This window comes from Penaeus monodon, chromosome 30 (assembly GCF_015228065.2).
Source record: "Penaeus monodon isolate SGIC_2016 chromosome 30, NSTDA_Pmon_1, whole genome shotgun sequence".
NCBI lineage: Eukaryota > Metazoa > Arthropoda > Malacostraca > Decapoda > Penaeidae > Penaeus > Penaeus monodon.
The window spans coordinates 17,705,351-17,705,632 of record NC_051415.1 but is presented as its reverse complement, the minus strand read 5'-3'; the positions used below and the strand labels follow the sequence as shown (position 1 = coordinate 17,705,632).

The window sequence follows — 282 nt, the reverse complement described above, 5'->3', positions numbered from 1 at the left end:
TTATATATTATATATGTGGTTATAATTTTAAAATTTTAAAGTAATTTGTTGTTTGATTGTATGGAATTTATGTATGATGTTTACCATGTAGTATGGTGGGTTGTATTTTCCAACCCCACCCCCAACACAAAAGCACACACAAGCCCCGGCACCCAAAAACCCGCCCCACGCCCCCACGCACGCCAACGCACGGCCCCCCAACCCCCCCCCCACACACCACACACCACAACCCCCCCAACCCAAACCCCCCACACAACACACCCCCCCCACCCCCACACAAAT

General features: G+C 49.6%; 1 pseudogene; it reads left to right on the top strand.

Moving 5' to 3' along the window:
- LOC119592368 overlaps window positions 1-282 on the top strand; it is a 6,401-nt pseudogene that overhangs the window by 3,998 nt on the left and 2,121 nt on the right.